This window comes from Nansenia antarctica (assembly GCF_963989245.1).
Source record: "Nansenia antarctica genome assembly, chromosome: 4".
Taxonomy (NCBI): Eukaryota; Metazoa; Chordata; class Actinopteri; order Argentiniformes; family Microstomatidae; genus Nansenia; species Nansenia antarctica.
The window spans coordinates 12,570,179-12,592,945 of record NC_137689.1 but is presented as its reverse complement, the minus strand read 5'-3'; positions in this window follow the sequence as shown (position 1 = coordinate 12,592,945).

The window sequence follows — 22,767 nt, the reverse complement described above, 5'->3', positions numbered from 1 at the left end:
AGTTTTGTGGCGTACATTTTTTACACATTAGTGTAACAGTGTAATCACGGAATTAGATAGATACCATGCACTAATAATACATAGGTTGTTTGGTCAAGACATACGAATCCCACATTTTGTGTTTTGAAGGGCTTACATATTGAATATAACATGAATACATGTTATTTCTAGATTGAATAAGGTACATGTAAGAGCTAAAAGCATATGTTTTCTAAAAGAATAAGTAAAAAAGTACACTTCAAACCACAAGATGTGTGGGCAAATATGCACATATGCAATATGTTATTGCACATTGAAATACTTTGTCTTTACCCCATTAATTATCAATGCAATCGATTTGATTGTCCATTGTCAACAATTTATCTCAAACAACATTTTCCTGGCTGAGCACAGTAAATACAGTTGTACCTGTACTTTTCCTATAGAGTGTCACAATGACGTTTAAGCGCACAGCTCACAAAGTCCCCATGAAACTAGACTTTGGTCAAAGTCTTATCCTGGCTGAGATGTGGGACATGGTGGTGACGTGCTGAAAGGAAACTCAAAGGAATGTCATTTGAAAGAATCAAACTGGCTAGTGGAGGGTGAGTCGGCACCCAGGGAAGGTGCTAGCCCAAGTCAAGGTTATTGAAATCCTTACCACTAGAGGATAACTACCGTGTTCCAAAAGGACGAAGCAGCTTGAGTGATTATGACACAGCATGGTGCTATCCAGAATAGGCGCCCCTACCTGGCCCTCCCTCGCCCTTCCTAGCGTCAGATGAGATTTGGGAAATGATTAGAACACTTCCCACAATAATACTCTGTCTCTCTCCTTCCAGACCTGCCTTCCTCTCCAGTGGTCTGTGTTGTTGCCATCAACACCTCCTCTACCTTCCCATATGCGTCATCAACCTCTTATCTTAATAGCTCTGTATCACTCTGCACTCTGCGCTCTGTATCACTCTGCACATGTCTCATGTTTGCCGCTTACTTTGACCCTATTTTCTGTATTTTTGCAGGGAAGTTTTCAAAAATAAAATCTCTATGCAGGATAATTCAGTTTTATGTCAGAAGCCAAACACTCAAATCAAATCTAATTGTATTTGTATAGCGCATTTCTCACAAAATGTGACCCAATGAGCTTCCGAAAGAGGAAAGAAGATAAAGCAACAACTAAGATGGACATTTAAAAGACGAGATTGAATAAGTAGGTTTTGAGGTCTCGCTTAAATGTTTTGGACAATCTCAAGCTCTCAGGTATAGGGTGTTCCATAATCTGGGAGTATATATACTGAAAGCTGTCTCTCCATATCTCTTGGTCCTGGCTTCTGGGACCGTCAGGAGTTCAGTGCCAGTGGACCTCAGGGGTCTATTTGGTGTATTTGGGTGCATGGCAGTGGAGTGATTTATAGACTAGTAAAATAATCTTGAAGTCTATTCTATAACTGACAGGGAGCCATTTGCAGTCGACTAATCACTTTTTTTTGGTAGACCTGTCAGGAGAGCATTGCAGTAATCAAGTCTGCTAGTGACAAACGCATTAGTTTATCAGTGTCTGCCTGGGAGAGAATAAGATACCGTAGTAATGTTTCTTAAATGATAGAAGGATATTTTTGTTGTATTCTTGATATGGGTTTCAAAGTTAAGATCTGAGTCAATTATGACAGTTAGATTTCTGGCCTGGCACTTAGTGTGAGTGTTTTCAAATGTGCAGATCATTCCTCTCTCTCGGCTTTCTCGCCGATGATCAATACCTCTGTTTTTTCCTGATTGAGTTGGAGAACATTTTGTGTCATCCATGCATTGATATCAGCAATACAATCTAATCAGGTGGTCAACCATCCCGTAGTCATTGGGCGTTACTGAGATATAAAGCTGAGTGTCGTCAGCATAGCTATGGTAGTTAATGCTGTGCCTCCTACCCCAGCTGAGGGGTAGCACGTATAGGCTGAAAAGCAACAGTCCTAGAATGGACCCCTGGGGAACTCCACAGAGGAAAAAAGAGGATACTCAGCCGTTATCCTCACATGCTGACAGAGACTAACACTGTCTAAAGTTGTAGTCTTACCTCAGCCTGGAACTTGTTATGTAATCAACACTGAAGCACAACCCCTTATGAAGCATAATCTACTAAGCATTAATGAGCTCTCACACCCCCAGAGGTGTAGCATTAACTGCCATTATTGGGGCTGTGGTCACTATTATGGTTGCCGTGTTTTAATGACTGCAAGAGAGGCAGTAAACAAGAGTAGGACGGAAGTGGGATGGTGTGTTTAGTCATCCAGAACCCGTGAACACTGAAAGTCCTGTAATATTCATCTATTTGTGTTTCGTACATGGGCAGACCCTTTCCCCAAGACGCGTGCTCGCTCTTCAATTATGTACATCTCAAATTGAACATGAATATGAAACGAGCCTCAAGGCTAGGGAAAAGAGGAGAAAAGAGGATGCTGCAGTCAGACATTCAACAGGATAGTATTGTGAGTTTGAACAGCTATAGGAGGCCTTTGTCCCACTAAGTTGTTTTGCCAACAGCTAGTGTAAGAATGAATGAAACCAAATGGAATATAGTATGCACTATTCACTACATGTCTAACGCTTCATGGGTTTTACCCACCAGTTTGGTGGCCCTTCAGTCCAAAATTAATTTTAAAATGAATTATTAATTATTAATTAAAACACATATTGGTAGAAGAAAAGCCATGGAAATGGCTTGAGTGTTCCAGTTCAACAGCATGAGCCTATGTTGCAGGTTTTGTTCATCAATATTTTCTTATTCACAGAATGTAGATCTTTTGTAGGTAAACCCAGTTTTTCAAAACGTAATTCAGCATTAACTGCAAAGCACATGACAGAATACTATACTACCGTGATCATTTCAATCAAATAGGCCACTAGATTACACGTGTGCACATGCAGTACCATTGCTCTATCTATTATCAACACAAAAGAAAATAGAAGCACTTTCACTTTCAATAATATACCTAATATACATTGGTAATTTTGATCTTTTTAAGTGTAATTTTGAGTTAAATTGAATACATCTCAAATTTAACAGAAAATCCAAATGAATAAATCGGAATCAGGTAAAAAAATATATTAAAAAATCATAGGGCCCTACACAGGACTGTAAAATAAAGTCCAGTGCTCCAAACACAAGCACTGTATGACAGTCACACAAGCTATACAACTGATATAGAGGGATTTCCCTGTTTTTCTTTTCTGACCCAGAAACCGAGGTATATATGAACCAAACTGTGGGCTTGGTGAACTGTTACACCCCTACTATCCACTCTAATGTCCCACTAATGTGAGGTGATTTGCAGCTACCTCACTGCATAACTACATTGCAAAGGCACCGTCTGTCATTTTCCACATCCATTCTTTATGGTAAACCCTGCGCTCCTATTGCATATTCCCTACACATTCACAGCCAGCAGGGGAACTTGCATTGTATGTCTTTGGCTAGTTGCAATGTCAGAATCATTACATCATTAAATAGAATTTGGGGTAATATTTTTCCTAGAGCATGTGTTTATGTGTCCATAATAGGGGTGTGCAGACATCATTGTACTTGTATCCATTGTTGGATCCATTGTTGCATCAATTGTATCTGCATATTATGCGTATCTGTTTATTAGGACTTGATTCTCGTAACCACATGATAGGCGTGATTGGACAATGCTATACTAAGACTTGTTATAAGCATGTTATAAGCATGTATGACTGCTTTGTAAAGTCTTATCACACCTCATTATAATCTTAACATAATATGTAATATATATATATGTATTATAATATAATATAAATACTAATGATATATGGCATCATATAATAATAGATATTACTTTAGCCATTGTTTCTGAATATGTATAGATTGTGTCAATGTAGTCAGTAAAAATACCCATACATTTTTCCAGTCTGGATTTATTCAAATAGCTAATAGGGTTATGTAACACTAGCTAATTGTTCTGGTTCAGCTAAAAATTCAGCTAAAACTACACACAGCTTTGTCTGATCTTAGTTTTTTTCAGGATCAAGTTATTTTCTTGTCATCTTTTAGCATTCCCTTGGTTCCTATTATAATACGTGGAAAGCAGAGCTAACCCAGATTCTAACATGGTCTCCCTGTGTGAAATAAAGGATGGTGGTTGTCATTGGCACCTGATGCTGGATCCCTGATGAACTCTTTACCTTCCACCAAGGACAAGGACACTGACAGCATTATGACATTGTGGACCATAAGCCCCCCACAAAGCCTAAAGCCCAGTGCATCAATAACCTCCATGTCCCACACTGGCCACATTAAAAGACTGTGTTGAGTTGGATGTGGGAAGAGGGGGGAGGGGGCAAGATAAATTGAACATGGCAGTGGGTGATCTACCACCCAGTCTTATAAAATATTGGTCTAGCACAACTCTGGCGGTATATTTACCAAAGGGACTTGTCCGAGCGGAAAGGTGACAGAGGGAGCGACGGGGGAGAAGACTCCGGGGCACAGGCCCACTGCTCCCCCGTGAAGGAGATGTCCGCGGGCGGATCAGATGAGGAGGATAGCTGGCATAAAGCAATTAGCTCTATAAACACCACATTTACCTGTAACAGACACAGAAAAACCCAGTTCAAAACTGGAGAATAGACAATGCTTTATTAAGCCAATAACACCAACAAAATCTTGTCCCGTCCCATACAGAATGTCCTGATTTCATCACACTTAACATAGACCAAAAAAAAACCTCTCTAAAATTGATGGACCACACAGCTGAGAAACCGACGATGAAAACGTAGTGTGTCCAGCCGGAAGGCTCTGCAATGGGTGATGAAAACCGCCCAGTGCATCATCGGCACCAAACTCGCTACCATCGAGTCCCACCAGGCAGACCAGTGTCGGCGGAGGGCGGCAAGCATCATCAAGGATACCTTGTGTTCTATAGGTACCCTGTTAAATATGCGGTGTGATACTGTGCCATAGCTTAGACCATGGGCATGGCTGCTGGCAGCCAGCTGCTAGTTTGTAACTGTAGCCTAACCATCAGGAGATTTAACATTGCTGTTCCTATGCGTCTATTGAGAGATACATTTGTGAATGCTACGTTCAATTCCTGGTATGAAGCGACTGTGCTCTGTGCTATCAAGAGGTTTGTGGCACTCTTTAATTAACATAGGTTTTGGGAAATCGGACACAGATCAATAAGACAGAAAACATTCCTTCATTCCAATGGATTTACGATGCATATTCCAAAGCATACTCTTTTAACATACATCATCAATGAGTCAACCTTGAAGATTTATCCTCAGGAATCCCAGCATTTCACTGAAAGTTTACTTATTGATTATCAAAACAATATGATTTGAATGAATGAATGAATGAATGAATGAATGGTCTTTATTGTCATTGCTACAGTACAGGTACCAAACAACGAAATTTGGGAGGGGGGCTCCCCTGGTGCTAGGAAAGAAAAAAAAAAGAAAAGAAAACAAGAAGGGAAAGGAGCTGGTTTACATAAATAAAGGCTATGTACACTATCCACTATACTATACTGTACAGATAAAACACTGTGCTGTACTCTATGCTATGCTATACCTATTCTAACATTTCCTATTTCTCTGCAACCTTATGTACCCTAGGGTTGTCATATTGCACATAGTGTTATTGCACATTCATTTAAAGTGTCGCAGTTTGCAGGCTTGACATGTACACATTTGTGCCTCAGCACTACACCTGATTTTCATTTCTTTGCTGATCATACAGTAGTCACTGGTTGTCTGTTGGTAAGAGAAACTGAGCAAGTAGTTTTCCAATAAAGGAATTTGTGTAGATTTAGCAGAGGGGGCTGGAGGAGGAAGAAATTGCCTCATTCAATCCCATGCAATCGGAATCGGAGAACCCGCCTCAATCAATCCCAATCGGAGAACCCGTCCTCCGATTTCTGCCTCAATTCCTCTTTCCATTCCATGCTTTACAATGAGCCTCTCCTCTGATTCCTGATCTCTACCTCCACCAGCCAGGCTCCACTGATATATAGGCAGACAATAAACAAGATGATAATGAGGCCTTAGCCTCAGTCTTCCCTGTGAAGTGCTAATTATTTATCGCTAAGGTGGTCTCATTCCACTTTACAACTTAAATGTCACTGACAATGTTGCTATCCCTGAGCCTCCTATTAACCAAACTCTTTAAAACCAAATTAATTAGCTTTTCATTTGACTAAGGAGGGGGGTTGTGTGATATATAAACAAATTAAGTCTCTTTCATCCCAAATCTGATTTGACAGTGTTGGCCTTACTGGAGAATACCATACTGCCCTTCTACAATAGCGACAGTTTTGAAGCACTTCATAGCATCTTTGGTGCCATTGTTTTTCAGAAGAAAGAAGAAACGTTGCTCTGACAAAGGGAGTTTTAGGACTGTGTCGGTGAGGTCCGAGGGGGTTTGTGTTTTTTGCTACTTCTTGCTGTGTGTATCTGGCTCCAGGACCACGGCTCCAGTCCCACCTCAGAGAGGTTCCATCACAGCTTGATGACAAAGTGGAGGCTTTGATGCCTGTGGGCACAGGAGTGAGGTGGCGGGGGATGTCTGAGAAGAGCAGACAGACAGAGTGGAGTCCTGGGCGGGAGGTGCAATGACCCACAGAGGGAGAGCCACAGAGTGAGAATTGAGGAGCCAGGGAGGGTCATCAGAGAAATGAGGTGGGAGAAAATGACCACAACTCCTCCAAAATCACACCCCTGGTCCGGCAGACTTGGGATTGATAGTCTGTATAGGGGTGAGCCACTTTGAGACACAGTGGGTCATTCAAGTAGATGGCTTAGAGCTGATACACATTCCCACACCACAATTTGTAATTGGTACATACTTTTTTGGGGCTTTTAAATGAATGATATAGCCAATGATTCTTGACGAATATAACATATACATGCCGTATGAGTTTACTTTGACTGTTTTACTCCATCAGAACCCAAAATAAAACGTGTTTTACTCTATTGTTTGTAAACAATGCAAGTAACACGGTAGAGCCAACGGGATCTCACACTTAATTAATATGAATTCATACAAAAAGCAGAACACCAAATTTGTATAAAATCTTACAAACCAGGTCGTATGAAAAACTACGAATGCAACCAAGCAGACATGAAAGGGCCCATTTATACTGGCATTTTAATACAAAAGTAAATCTCAATGTCGCCTCTTGTGTTAATTAGTTAATTATTGTTGCTTATGCTTATGTTTGATAATGAATTCCCTTAAATTGAAGGTAATGTCTAATACTGCCTAACCACCACGCACGTTGTAATTCATGTACCTAACCCTAACCACCAAAAGTGAATGGCTAATACTGGCCATACAAGTTGCGAGTGAGATCATGTTGGTATAGCTTAAAACTATAATTTTTATCTAATAGATAGCTAGTCCTTGCATCCATAGCTCTGTCTATGAAATTGAGAGTAGTGACATTTATCCAGCCCCGTCCCTCCTTTGCTGTCGTTTGAATTACAGATGATATCTTTAAAAATGGAGTGATAATGCTGGTGTAATCTACACATTGCAATGCAGTCCCTTCAATATGTTGTACTCATTCTTCTCCAACCAACATCCTTGTTTGAAAAAACATAACTGAGCTTGTTTCTTGTTGAATTTGAGATCTGCATGTGGAATAAAGATGTTTGTGTAAATCATGCATTGACTGGAGATGGCAAATTTGAGATATAGTCACAGTTCTCAATGATTCATCCCCAGGGCCCAGCATTTCAAAACTTTTAATCTGGATTAGAATGATCTTTTTTGCTTTCCAGGATCACATTGAGCTCTCTGATATCCCCAGTACTACGCAAAATCTGCCGGATAGATCTGATCCTGGATTGCATAGGACCAGCCTTTTATTGCAAACATTGCTAGCTTAAGGCTAAGTGAGGCTGATAGCACAGCCCTTTTACCAATTTATGACAGAACAGAATATTGTATGTGTGTATATGTTGCATTATTCTATCAACTATATTTATTGCTCTATTTTAACAACCCAAACGCAATAATTGATCTTAGTGCTATGGCATGGTACTATCACTCAGGGCTTTGTTTAATAAATAATGTTTTGTGGTGATTTTGATCTGCGTATAATTTCAGTGGTAGCGTAAACATGTTGGCTTTAATTAATGAATTAATGAAAGGCTTGACCAATCACTGACCACTCCAATTGTGTTCCATAGACAAATATATGAGGAGCTCTGTGCTAACTGTGTAATAATGGTGTTCGATGGCATGTGTTTTTTTCTCAACTCGATGAACATAACATAACATACTGCAAGATCGAGCAGATCATTTTAAAGAATTTGTGAAGCTTTCACATAAACTATGAATGTTATTTATTCATGCATAGAGAAAGTAGGCTAGAAATGTGATGTCACATTAGACTATAGGCCTACTTTTGAACAACAACATTTAACAACATCACTTCATACACCACCACAGCCAAAAATCATCTAGTGTTTGCGCTGAGAGGCTTTTGGTGGGTCTTAGTGCGATGTCCCCACTTGCACTGCCTGAAACAAGCAAGCGAGCTGAGCTGATGTAAGACTGGTCAATTGCCAATCTTGGTGTTTTGATTTGAAAGTACTACAGTGCCAACTTTTAGAAGCTGAAATTGCCAATAAACTTGCCTTTTACCATCCCGTTTCATTGCTCCGATCTGTTCAGTCGTTTTCATTAAAACAAATTGTGTGAAACCTTTTTTTTTGGCACGAACAACAAAAACGAGAGGCAAACATGTAGATGGCTCCCCTGTGGCCACAAGTTGAAATTGCAATTACAATGAGCTGTTTGTTTATCAAACAATTACTGTGAGGGTAAAGTAGAGAAGGTATTCACTTTTTACTTTTATTCACCCATTTCAACCATAATGGGTTACACACGTAGGCAGAAAGACAATAAGTGACATGGTCTGGTGAAAGGGGTAACAAGTCGGCAACCAATCAAAATGTCTGGACTTTTATTTTGAAACAAGAAAATTATACATTTCAACGTTGTTGAAAATCACAACCCACACTTGCTAGTCAAGCCAAAATGTTGAAATGTATTTACAACGCTGACATGTATTTACATTTTTCTAAATAAAAGTCAGAACATAAAATCGCTGTCAACTTGTTACCCCTTTCACCAGACCGTGTCACATTAACAGTACATTCACATTACTGTCACATTAACTGTACATTTACAGTCACATTAACAGTAATTTGCATGATCAATGTTCGATTGCATGTGAATAGAAGCCAGCGCGCAACCAGCCTCCGTAGAAGAGACACATACTGTACTCTCCATCACACTGGTATAGACACATACTGTACTCTCCATCACACTGGTATAGACACATACTGTACTCTCCATCACACTGGTATAGACACATACTGTACTCTCCATCACACTGGTATAGACACATACTGTACTCTCATCACACTGGTATAGACACATACTGTACTCTCCATCACACTGGTATAGACACATACTGTACTCTCCATCACACTGGTATAGACACATACTGTACTCTCCATCACACTGGTATAATAATAATAATAATAATAATGCATTTTATTTATAAAAGCACTTTACATATAAAATCTCAGAGTGCTTACAACACAGTAGATAAAGCAATAAAAACATTCAATTAAAAGGCTAAAAAAAGGCTCTATTAAAAAGGTGGGTTTTAAGGCCCCGTTTAAAAGCATCCACAGACTGTGGTGCCCTTAGGTGGTCAGGGAGAGCATTCCACAGCCTGGGAGCAGCCGAGCAGAAGGCCCGATCTCCCATCGTGCGGAGCTTGGTCCTGGGGGTCTTGAGGAGGTTGGTGGCAGTAGAACGGAGGGTGCGTGAGGAGGTCTGAGGGGTATGGAGGAGTTCCTTGAGGTAGGGGGGGGCAGTTCCATGGATGCACTGGTGGGTGAGGAGGGAGACCTTGAATTCAATTCTGAGGGAGACGGGGAGCCAGTGAAGTGATTTGAGGATGGGGGTGATGTGATCATATTTGCGCACCCTCATCAGGATCCTAGCAGCGCTGTTCTGGATGTATTGAAGTTTCTGGAGGCAGCTGCTAGGAATCCCGATGAGGAGTGCGTTGCAGTAGTCCAGTCTGGAGGAGACAAAGGCATGGTATGTCAAAACACCGTTTTTCTCTCAGTCTATTGAGTCCTTGTTTTCATGAGCATCCTATGATATCTCCTCCCTTGTGTGTAGGCTACAGTATGTGTGTCTGCGTAAAGGCCAGTTGTGTGTAGGCTACAGTATGTGTGTCTGCGGAAAGGCCAGTTGTGTGTAGGCTACAGTATGTGTGTCTGCGGAAAGGCCAGTTGAGTTGTTATGTCTCCCTGTTTACTTCTACTATGTGCAATGTTTTCCACGTTGTCTACCCAGAATGGTGGGCCAGCCAATTAATAAGTGGAGGGCAGCCTTAATAACAGATAAAAGTAATAATCTAGAGGCCTACTTCAAAAATAATATCAGCTGTATTAACCCCATGAACCCCCCATCTATCAGAACCTGGTACAACCATAAATTAGGCAGGATTGTTATGATTCAATTTATTTTTCTTTTACAAATGACCCAATTGGCAAGCTCATCTTTAGTCAATATATTCCTGAAAGATGTTGTTATCATGATCGAACAACCAGCAGTATTAAATAAGAGGATAATAAGGAACAGGTGGGAGTGCATAATACTTCAGCAGCAGACTGTAGCAGTAGAACAGCATAGGGTTTGTAATGTAACTTTGTTTTGTAGCCTGACTGGAATGCCATTAAGAGAAATCATTTTGATCCACATGAGGTGTGCAGTAGAATACTATTTCATCTATAGTAGTTATGATCACATGCAACTGGAAATGCTCGTACCTGCAGAGTATGTGTTTGCTTCTTTTGCTGCAGCAAGGGAGAAGAAAGGGTCTGTGTGTCAGTTCTGTGGAGGTGGAAATCTTCTCAGAACACTATCACATTCTTTTCATCAGAGAAGATTGACTCCCTGTTGTCTTTCTCAAACAGCCTCTATGGGGAAAGAAAGTATTAATGCTTGGTGTCAAACGTGACACTCACTGTCAGACATCAGAATCTCATTTTGAAGAAATGATGGGAAACTTATGTCAGCGGAGCATTCTGAACTTTGATTGATGGAATCTTAGACACAAAAGTGAATGCGAATGAGGAACACAGAACACATAATGGGTGCAATGTGTCAATAATGTTTGTTGTTGATCTTAGGAGCTTTAGTTAAGTCACTTCATTATATGTATGATATCATCATTAAAGTTAATTATTTTGAATTATACAACGGTTCTGACAATCTGATTAGTTAAAAGATGCATTCCAGCGGTGCTAAATTAATGATATACAATGGCAAAACCTCTTAACAATTCAATTTGAATGATCACTGAGCACAGTCCAGTAATTAGTACCGGCGCTAACGTTACAAACAAAGCTAGCTAGTTATCAAGCCAGTTCATTAGTTAGCTTTCGTTCACGGCCACGCATTTTTGAACTAGTAACAAACCTGCATCCCTAATGAATGAATGAATGGTCTTTATTGTCATTGCTATAGTACAGGTACCAAACAACGAAATTTAGGAGGGGTGGCTCCCCCGGTGCTAGGAAAGAAAAAAAAAAAACTAAAACACAAGAAGGGAAGGAGCTGGTTTACATAAATAAATAAAGGCTATGTACACTATCCACTATACTATACTGTACAGATAGACGACTAGGGTTGTCATATTGCACATAGTGTTATTGCACATTCATTTGAAGTGTCGCAGTTTGCAGGCTAGAAATGTACATATTTGTGCCTCAGCACTACACCTGATTTTTTTTTCAGTCCAGCAGCTGCCATCAATCCGTCCAGACTGTCCAGGGCCCAGAACCTAGGTCTTTGCTGTGTTCAGGGCCTGGATGGCCTTGGGGTAGAAGCTGTTCTTCAGTCTGTTTGTCCTTGCGGCCATGGTCCGCAATGATAGCTAATGATAGGTAATGATAGGTAATGATAGCTTTATTAACTCTGTTTCTAGGTGGAGGGCAGAGACCAGTACAATCTATCATAAAAAGAAGCTCCATGCAAGGCCAATGCTTATTGTCATAATTATTTCTGTCAGTGTAAAACCATTGTATGAAGGCAATAACACACTTGAGGGTGTGCTATTGCTATGCATAACTTTGGTTTCTTTCCAGCTTGAAGCGGGCTAAAGTCCTGAGAGCCCAGCAGCAGTTGTGCTAAGATACGGTGGGCACCTTTGTGGGCACACCATACATTAGCAGAGCGGTGATGCTTCTTCCAGCCGAGGGCCTTGATGAAAGCTGCTTACAGCAGTGGCTCAGTATAATGCCCACAACACATCCAACCATAAGTTACACCCTGCTCTCAAAATCCCCTATTACCTCTCTCTGTCTTTCTCACCTATTAGACAATGATCCTACTGTCACATAAGACACAGTGCTTGAGGAGATCGACATTTACATAATAAGAAAGGACGCAACCAATAAGAATAAAACCCAAAGTGGAAAGAAAGTTCCATCTGCGCTGCTCTGATCGGACTGCAGGGTGGGTTAATGGCAGATTTGTCAATGCCAGCTGGTGTGCAGCAAGGCGCTATCCACGTCTATCAGTGTCCTGCAGTGAATTAAATGCATTTTGAGAATCATTGACATCACACAGTGAAGTAAGTGAGCATCACTCAATATCAGACCTGACACCTTAAAGTAGCACTTCATTTTGCAGTACTCTTTCCCCTGGTTTTGACCTTTTTACAAGTTATTATGTGATACAAATGAGTTCCTTCTGGTGCTTACAGAACTTCAAAGAGAACAACTGATTAAACAACTGATTAGTACAACCGATTAAACTGAAATATTCAACGAAACACAAAATCAATGATGCCTAGTGGTGCCTGTTTAATTCATAAATAAACAAAAGCACAAACATAGACTAGATAAATATCTGGTTATCATTGTATTGGGTTAGGGTTAGGGTTAGTGTTAACTGGTTGGTGCTGGTTAGTGTTACCCCTAACTATAGAATACTACCAAAATATTACAATTACATCTTTATACTGTTTTGATGGGCCATTCCAGGTTACTTACTTACTTACTTACTTAGAACTGAACTGCAGAATTACTCCCCATCTTCCGCCGGAGACTGAAGACCATCTCTCCAGGCTACACCTTAACTGTCCCTCCTATGACAGGTGGAAAGATGATACACTTACTTAGTCAAATGGATTTGTTGTAAGTCACTTTGGAATAAGGCGTCTGCTAAAATGCCAACAATGTAATGTAAATGTACTTACCGTACTTTGATCATTTTCTTCAAGATGATCTTCAAGCACAATTTCAACATTTAAACTCCAAGCATACATTCCAGAAGTAATTGGTCCTCAATGGATTTGCAATGACAACTTAAATGAACAAGGTTATCCCAATTGGCTTGTGTTACAAAATGGACTACTTTAGGCAAGCAAAGTGCTGCTCCAAAAGAAGGAACCAGCACAATCACGCCAGCTATAGAGAAAAAGTAGCTCTTCATACAGTAATTGTGTATCTCGGATGAAGTGAGAGGAAGGAAATCTCAGTGAGACGACGCAATAATAGCCTGACAGAATCAGGTTGGAAAGTGAGGGCCTTCCATACAGAGAATAACCTTCTCCTGGCATGTGAGCTGTGCAGTGCTGGCGGTTTGTCCAGGAGTGAGGTCATTAGAGCCTGGATGGGTCGGTTAGCTACACTGGATCACAGCTTACTTCCTTCTAACAGAGAAGCAAACTCTCTCTCTCTCTCTCTCTCTCTCTCTCTCCCTTGTTCCTCCATGAGAAAAAGGGTCTGCTGGTTCTCCATTCTTAGTAGAGTGCCAAGCTGGCATTGCTCGCCCAGCTCAACCCCTGAGATCAATGGAGAGCCTAAAGATGCATCTAGAATGATATACAGCTTAAACCATTTTGCTATCATTCGAGAGATTCATGTGGGTAACTTTTATCTCAAAACCTTGATAGAGTTCACCGTTATTTTCTCTTTCTGCTCCTTTCTCCAATTTCCCTCTCAATTATGTTGTTTACTCTTTCATTGGTTTCAATTCTGTCATGCTGAGTGGGAGGACCCAGCCATGCCTAGTCTGTCATATATTCAGGTAATTGTGACTTAACATACTCTCACAACTTTCACTTTCACTCAAGGCTTTTTCTATCACATGAGGTTGTGTTTACTATTTTGCATTCCCACTTGTCACTCGAAGGTTGTGGTGCAAAGAAAGCAAATGAGATACAGCAAGTCGTGCAGAGCTCCTTCACACAGGATATCCACCTTTACGTCTCATGGTATCCTTTGTACATTTACAGGTGAATACCCTGTGTTAAGGTTTGTCAACAACTGTCAAATTACCAGGCATAAACATGCCATGTTAAATAGCTGAGGATCCCTGCATAATGACACCCACATTAACCCTTCAAAACCGGTTTTGAAGATGCAGCCCAGTGTAAATAAGGCCCAAGTGTATCAACAGAAGCTTGATTAATTAAATACAACATAATCCAAAAATGTCATAATAAATACATTAATAATGTATGAATTACATGTTTATATTTGTAAATGATCCCAGAATACGTGCCACATTATAATGACATCTAATGCATAATGTCACTTTTCACAATAATGTTATATTTTATTTCATAACAATACATTGTATTTCCGATGGCATTTTTCATTAGAACATTTATCATAATGGTGCTTCATCAAATGGTGTATTTACAAATTTCATGGCCTTTTTCATGCCATGCAAAAGCCAATAAGCACACCTTGACTGTTTTATGCTGCACCTGTGAGTCTGTAAATCATGATTGGTCTGTTAAATAAACCATGGGTTTTGCTAACAGCAAAACTGTCTGGGGTGAGTTGAGTCCAACCAACGTGGTTCGGTGGTCTTTTTAGTTTTAGGCTCTGTTTTATGTTTCTGTCTGAATTCTCCCATGCGTGTTACAGCACCGATGGCCTCCTGCACGTCATAACTACACAGCACATTAGATCGCATTAGGCACTGGTTGTTGACTTTCTCTTTTGCAATCATCAACATCCACTTCAGACTGGCATTTGAAGAACCATGACAGTTTATTGTCATTTTGAATTTCTGTCAGTGTGAGTGTCACGAATCAGAGGCTGAGGCGGTGTTAAGCAAGTGGCTTTAATAGGGAAGGTCTTTAACAGAAGAGGATCAGGCGGGGCAGGCAGGCAGGCGGGTAGTCACATAGGCAGGGGTCAAGCCGATAGGCGGGAAGTCAGACAGGCAGGGGTTGAGCAGGCAGACAGGCGGACAGGTGGGTAATCAGACAGGCTGAGGTCAAGCAGGCAAGGCGGGCAGTCATAGGGCTTTCACACCGCCAAGGAACCATTCCGGTTCGCGAACCAAGTCTGGAACCGACTGGAGCGTTCCGAGTGAAAATAAATTGGTTCGGAGCCTGAAAAGTTGGTTCGCAGCGGGAACCAGAAAATAGTGCTTCTCAAGCGGGAACCAAAATGTAGAACAGTCACGTTGTCAGTGGGTGTGTCATATTCTAGGCTGCAAAGACCAGTAAGAAGGAAGGGGACAAAATGGAATTATCAAAAGTTTAATCATTCTCTCTATCTTCCTCACATGCTCAGCAAACACACACATGCACACATGATGATGACACCATTGAGTGGTCAAAATATCACGATAACAAAATGTGTATTGAAAGTTTATATTTATAAATTAATGATCTCTAATGACCATATCAGGGTCAGGTTTAAGAAAGAATACAATTTGTCTGACCCCAAGTGGAAAGTGAGGTGAGTACATTGAAATGTATGAGTTCAATACAATTAAAAATAAATAAATAAATAAACATGCCACAGGTGTTGAGGAAAACAGCAATTACAGTTATGCAGATGTGAGTCTAAATTCTCGACACGTGTCTCACTTGGGTTGAGACGGCATGACTTGCTAAGCTAGCTGAGAGAGCAATAGCGGGTATCATTCCTTTCCCCTTTCATCTGCCATACACTGGCATGGCCTGCATGTCACAGCTGACGAATCTGATGAGCACTATATAATATCTGGGAGAGACATTAATGGTCCTCCTGTCTATGTGCCTGGTGAGCGCTTTGATCCGACACAGCTGGCCGCGTAGGTAATCCGGGGGAAAAAGAGATAGAAGATGAAAGAAAAAAAACATGCTATGCGTCCAAACACAACACAAATATGGAGGGACAAGAGAGAAGCAGTGATTGAGTAGAAAAACATGGACACATTAAAGCCTTCTTCTCAAGCCTTAGCATGTTTGCGTGTGCTGCTTTGTGCATTGAAGCAGATTATTCAAGAATTGGCTGATTTTCTTTGTGTGAAGAGGATGTGTATCTGTGGTCTGAATGAGTTTCTTGCGCCTGATGCTAGGAGAGAGAGGAGGATAATACAGTTCTGCATTATTACTGGTGAGATACACTTTAACTCTGGTGTCAGTTGAGAGGATATGAAGGGTGTCCTCAATAAGTGCAGAGTGACAAACTATAACAAGGTGTAAGTAACTGTGTCTCCCTGTTTTAATGTACTGTACTTTTGTAATTCATTATCTTCTAAATGACTTTTGGATGTTTGTTATTAAAGTCAATCTGCTCTTGGATCATTCATATTACATTTTTTATTTCATATTTTAAACATAAAATTATAAAGTATAATGTTGTCCATAGCAATGTACAGATTACTTGATTTTACCTGCCCATAGAGATGCTTTTCACAGTAGGTATAGAGGATCAAACATTTTGTATGGTAATGATCTATACGCTTGTATGGAAATTCTAATAATGCGTCAGGAATGAAATTCCACAACATTGGACATCAATGCTTAGCATTAGCATGTTAGCATTTGCAGGATTGCATCTTAAACGTAAGTGAACCTGCCATAAGCCTCTTGTCGGGATGACATGATATCTTGCGATGACTCAGATCAAGCCTCTTTGATGTAAAGAGATGTCCTCCCAGTTGATCCTCCTCTCGTTCCCTTCCCTGTGCATGCAAATGGTATCTTATTAGCATAGATCCTATGAGACCTTTTAACAATTCATGTAAAATATGATAATGGTGGCTTGTGAAGAAAAAAAATATGCAAATCAACACAGTATCTTTAAAATGCTAATACTACTTCAACAGGCGATGTGTGGACTTGCAATAAGGAGAGGGAGAGAAAAAAACTTAAGAGGAAATTAAGTGGTAATGGCTGCTCAGGAGATGGCAGTGAGGACAGTATCCACCCTAACCCTCCCCTCTGTCATACAATCACCCAGAATGAGCTAGGAATGAATTCACCATGGAAAGTTGAGACCTGAGCAAGTGCACATTTTACATGTAGGCTACTATAATCCAGGAGAAGGTGTGCTAGAGAAGGGGCAATGCGCTCATGAATACTAATGAGGTACAGGTTGTTCTGAGACTTGGCAGAGACCTCTGCTAAACTCAGAGCTTAATGGCAGATTTTTATCTCCAGTATGAATCACACATTTAAATTCCCATCATATGCCATTTTTTTATCACATAAATAATAGCTATTTTAGCTCTTACTAAGTCAGGGGTTTTCAAAGTGGGGGCCGCCAGGGGGACCATTGGAAGATAGAGGAAAATGGAAAATGCCCCCCCCCCAAAAAATAAATAAAAAATAAATAAAAATGTTGCTTCAAATTCAAGTCATAAGATTATTGTGCTGGTTTAAAATAAAATCTACATTTTAATTTTAATTATAAATTATTGTATGGCCTCCTTTCAATCGCAGCCAATAACTGTCTGCCTGTCAGTGTTACGTTCAACTGCTAACGCCTCAAGCGTCACTGTTAACCTACAACTGATGCTTGTGCTCGGTAGCTTTGTTAGCTTCTTTTCTGTGGCTGTGAAATTTAGTTAGCTAGTTAAAGTTGAGTTATTTAGTTAATAATGGACACATTTCTGAAAAGAAAGACATCAGGCGAGCAGACAGATAGCAGCGAGCAGACTGGAGACAGCAGCTCAGCCAGTCAATTAGACTTGACTGGTCTTGTTGTATGGGGGGGTGTTCTGACGGGGCAGCATCCTTGACCGGCAAAAAGAGAACATTTGATGCTCTTTCACTCCCTGAGTACCGGCTGTAAGTGAGAATTATCTTTCCTACCCTAGCTAAGAGGGCTCTCATATCCCTTCTTCCATTTGCCACCACATACCTCAGGATTTTCAACATTGGAAGTACTGAAAACAAAGCATGTTTGCAAGTGGACAATGACATGCGTACTGACAAACCTAAAACCCAGGATTGCCGAACTGTGTAGGAGCCACCATGCCCACCCTTCCCACTAGTGAGGTACACATACACTCAACACTCACAATAAAAAATAAAGAAATATTAATTAGTAATTTGGTGAAATTAAATGAATAATAATTAAGAAAAAGAGTACTAAAAGAAAGAACTGTTATAATATTATAATATATGAATGTAGTAAAATACAAATGAATGTTTGAATGCATGGAAATAATGGAAAATAATATAGATTTTTATATTTGCCAGTGTAATGCATAGTTTTTTATTTTTTATTTTTTTAAAGCAGTTTCGCAACAGGGAGGGGGGGGATGCAGCTAGAGGCTATGGCTATTTGGGGGTCCTTCTTTATCAGTGTGTACACTAAACTAAGTATAGTATAATATAAGTATACTGTGGGACTTGAGGGCTTTAAACTAAGGCATGTATTTGAACGTTTATTTATCTTCAAATGAAATTATATTTGCCACGTACATAGCATACAGCCGTGAAGGGTGTATGGGAGGTCAATTAAGCAGTCTTATGGTCTGTGGGTAGAAACTGTTCCGGAGCCTGTTGTACCGGGTCTGGAGCTCGGGTACGTTTTTTCACTCTGTTACCTTTTGCCAGATAGAACACGGTGTGGTTGGGGTCCCTGATCATTTCCCAGCCTTCCTCTTGCACCTCTCAGAGTAAAGGTCCTATCCTCTGTAGAGCCTTGTGGTCCAGGGCGGTGCTGCTGCTGTACCAGGCAGTGATACAGCCGGTCGGGATGCTCTCTGTGGTGCATCTGTAGAAGTTTGTAACAATATGGGAATCAAATTTCCAGAGCCACCTGAGGAAGTACAGACGCTAGCGTGCTGTCTTGTCTCACAGAGTGAGTGTGTTATGTCCTCAGTGATGTGGAAAACAAGGAACTTCAAGCTGCTGACTCTCTCCACTGCAGCCCCCCCCCCCACTCTTCCTCCTGAAGTCCATGATCAGCTCCTTAGTTTTGCTGATGTTCAGGGAGAGGTTGCTATCCCGGCACCAGTCCTCCAGGACTCTTACCCCTTCCATGTAGGCTGACTCCACATTCTTTTAGTGATCAAAGCAACCACAGTGGTGTCATCAGCAAATGTAATGACGAAGTTGGAGCTGTGTGTGGGTGAGTGGGTGGGTGAACAGGGAGTACAGTAGGGCGCTGTGGGATAGGGCAGTATTCAGTACGTAGGCAATGAGATTCAATCTTGTAATCATAGATGGCATACAGGCCATACCACAGCCAGTGTTATGACACCCCGCTGACAAATCTGTAGCTTTGACACATGTAACGATTCGCTCTGTCTGATACTGTGGCACACAGAATCACCTGTCATCTATCTACATAAAACATACATTCAGTGTTATTCATGATTTTGGCCATTGCTGGTGTTTATTAACATAGTAGGCCTATAGGGGAAGAGAACATGGTCATGGTCATGTTCAATATGGGCTTCTCTACGTCAGCACTGCCACAGGGGGTTTATCCTGATCTTACAAGCCATGATGTAATAGAGCCCCTACTCCAGAGCATGTTTAATTAATCAGGTTTATACAACACAGGAGAATCAGTAGGCCAGGTTTTTATGCATGGCTTGTGATTCCCTCATCCTCCATCATTATTACAGTTTTTCCAGATGAAGCAGGCTGCTCTGGGCCCTGTGGTGGCAGGCCCCTCTATTTGGCATATCTCCGTCCCTCTGCACCAAAATGGATGCAAAAACCCTGGCCCCCTTGAAGCTGTCCCGTCCCGTCACCCATCCCCAGTCCCCATACACACACACACACACACACACACACACACACACACACACACACACACACACACGCACCATAACACAGTGATTTGTTGCTTTTGTACTAAACAAAGAAAATGCTTCTAAAAGGAGTCTGCCAGATTATACAGCCTATTGAAAGTAATTCCGCTGAGAATCGTCATGTACGACGCATGTAATATGTATGTTAATAGACTGGGTGGAGTGAATAATATTTTATGAGTTTTGGAAGCTTTGGGGGGTAATATAGGCTCTAGTGATTTCCAGTCTTAATTTGTGAGCTGTTCAGATTCTAAATGTCTAAAATGTCTTTGAATGACATGGTGGCGGGGCCGTTGAGTGGTATTACTATGATAAATGTGAAGTTTGGAAGCTGCTGTTTTTATTTGCCAGGATGCCAGGTCTGACAGTGTAAATGAGTTGCACCATGTGTGGATGGGATGTGACTGGAGCGACATGAACGATCTGAGTAATTTGTCTTCAAAGAATACCCAGCGGACGGGCATTTAGACAGGCGGCTTTGTCAGGACGGTGGCACTGACATACGCTCCAAGAGTGTTTGTTTACCTGGGAGTCTTGTTTGTATTCTCAGCTGCAATCTCTGTCTCCGTCTTTGGTCGCTTGGCTTTTCATGATGTAGTGAGCCACATGTGCTAACCGAAATTAGCTTCTGATGCAAAATGAACAAATATATTTCCAGGAGTTTCTTTCTTGGGGCTTGAGGCCACTGCCCAACCTCCGATGTCAGGCACTTATCTTGCATGTTTGCATCGCATCTTCTCATTTTCATTGTGGACCCCTGCCAGGATTATTTATCCAATCCATTTATAGCACAGCAGGCCAGGAAGGCAGCCTTATAAACTGTGTGTCAGTGTCTGAGAAATAGGTCCGTACTTTTCAATAAATCCTCAGAGAGATTGAGAGACAGATGGGTGGGTGGGGGGTGGGTGTTAAGGGAAAGGGCACAGGAGTTCTGTGTCACATGTGGGGGTGAGCAGAGGTGTCTGGTAATGACTTTGACCCTTGGTGTTGCAGGCGTATGAAGCCTGGTGGGCTGGCAGATGATAGAGAGGGGAGATAACCACCCACGAGCTCTTCTCTTGGGGGACAGTCTGGGGTGAGAAGGATGAGGCCGGGTTGTCAGTGTGCCACGGTAGAGAGGCAGGAACAAGCAACAGAGTGAGCCACCACCACTACTGCCGTCGCCACCACCACCATCACACCAGCTTTTGTCTTAATCCTGGGCCTGCTGGAATAGAATTAGCCAGAATGACAGCTCTCTCTCTCTCTCTCTCTCTCTCTGGGCCTCCACTCTCCCAAGTTCACTCCACACTGACACCTGAGAGATAAGCCTGGGATCTCTCCACCCCTTATCCACCACTGCTGCCTGCTCCTCCTGCCACTCTGGCCAGTCACATGGGGAATAGTGTCTCTCACTCTCTCTGCTACACCAATATACATTTCTCTCTACTCTGTCAATGGGCAGATTTCAGCCTTTAACAGCAACTCTTTGAATACATTTCCCCCTGGTCTGTCGGAGGATATTAAAACAAAAAGTTCCTGAATTGATCCCGTCCCATTGGATGCCATTCATTGCGTGCGGACTCATCCGCAGCACTGACAGGTGCCGGGTGATGAGACACTCAAAACACCAGCTGTTATCTCCCAATGATATGCCTAATGCCCATGAAACAAGGCCCTGATCATAATAGCCAAAGTAATGCATTTAATAGATAACGTGATCAACCTTTGAGCATATCCTGACGTCCTATTCCAAGGAAACAAGCCCTTTGTTTATGTAAATAGATATATATGGATGAGAGACATTTCTCTTTGGACAGCAGTGAATGGTGATGGATATTTCTGTAGCATTACGGCCTACAGCGACATGATGTAGAACACTTAGACTGCAGGGGAAATTATGGATACTTTCACAGCAGCCTGATATTTTGGTTATTATAATGCTTTTTCGAGGAAAAAGGAAAATATGCCTGTACAATTACTTAGATACGCGAGCACTGAGTGTGAAACACAAAGAGCACCGATTCACTAAACATTTAGCACCAGGGGGTCATGAAATTGTTTTATTTGTGTTTATTGTCTATTCTTATCTTATTTCAACCTTTATTTAACATGTTTGCTCTATAAAACAGGTGTAATTTGCACCATAATAATGCTGTAATGTAGGTTTGATATTTCAGCCCCATATCATAACCTGCACAGCCAAATATTGACGTTCAAGCACTTTTCCTATTTCTCATATTATAGGAGTAGGATGCTCAACCCTAACCATAATCAATCAAAATGAATCCCTAATACTGTCTAACTGCCACATCGTTGCTATCACAGTTTTTTTTTTTTAAGGAAAAAGATCTACAATTAATGTCTTCTATTTCGACGAGAAATTAGATTCCCTAGACATCTTCTATTTTTATGAAGTAGGACATTGCCTCAACGTAGTTTAAGGAAGTTTTGCAATGATAACTCGTTGGATATTTTAAGCCTCATGGTATAATTGAGCATCAACATACTGAAACCTTGACAATCATTCAGCCTGCTTTATCACTGTAGAACTGTAGAACAAATGTACGGTACATTGATCATCAATAAGTTAGTACAAAAGCACATGTAGTATAAGTAATGTCTGAGAAGACATACAAATGTTTACCTGTGGGCAGTTAGTAGGACATAAATAATTTACAAATCAG